The sequence below is a fragment of the Orycteropus afer genome, unplaced genomic scaffold, assembly GCF_000298275.1.
Source record: "Orycteropus afer afer isolate SDZICR_OR568_19922 unplaced genomic scaffold, OryAfe1.0 scaffold00355, whole genome shotgun sequence".
Lineage (NCBI taxonomy): Eukaryota > Metazoa > Chordata > Mammalia > Tubulidentata > Orycteropodidae > Orycteropus > Orycteropus afer.
This window is the reverse complement of record NW_006921942.1, coordinates 2,558,265-2,558,699: the sequence shown is the minus strand read 5'-3', so window position 1 is coordinate 2,558,699 and position 435 is coordinate 2,558,265.

Here is a 435-nt window from a genome sequence, read left to right as displayed (position 1 = left end):
GGGTTTGAACCGCCAGCCTTCTAGTTAGCAGTCAAATGCCTTAGGCACTATGCTATCAACAACAACAATATACAGAAATACAATTGAGTTTTGTATGTTGAACTTGTATCCTGAAAATTTGTTAAGTTCTTTAAGTTATTTTGAGATTATTTTAGTATTTTCTACATAAATAATTATGTCATATACTAATAATGCAGCTTTATGATTTTTCCCCCCAGTTCTTACACCTTTATTTCCTTTTCTTGTCTTAATGCACTGGCTAGTACCTCCAGTACAGTGTCCAATAGAAGTGCAAATATTCTTGCCTTGTTCTTGAACATAGGAGAAAAGCACTCATTCTTTGACCATTAATTAAACTATTAGCTATAGGTTTTTCATAGGTGCCCTTTTTCAGGCTGAGGAAGTTTATTTCTATTCCTAGTTTTCTGAGAATTG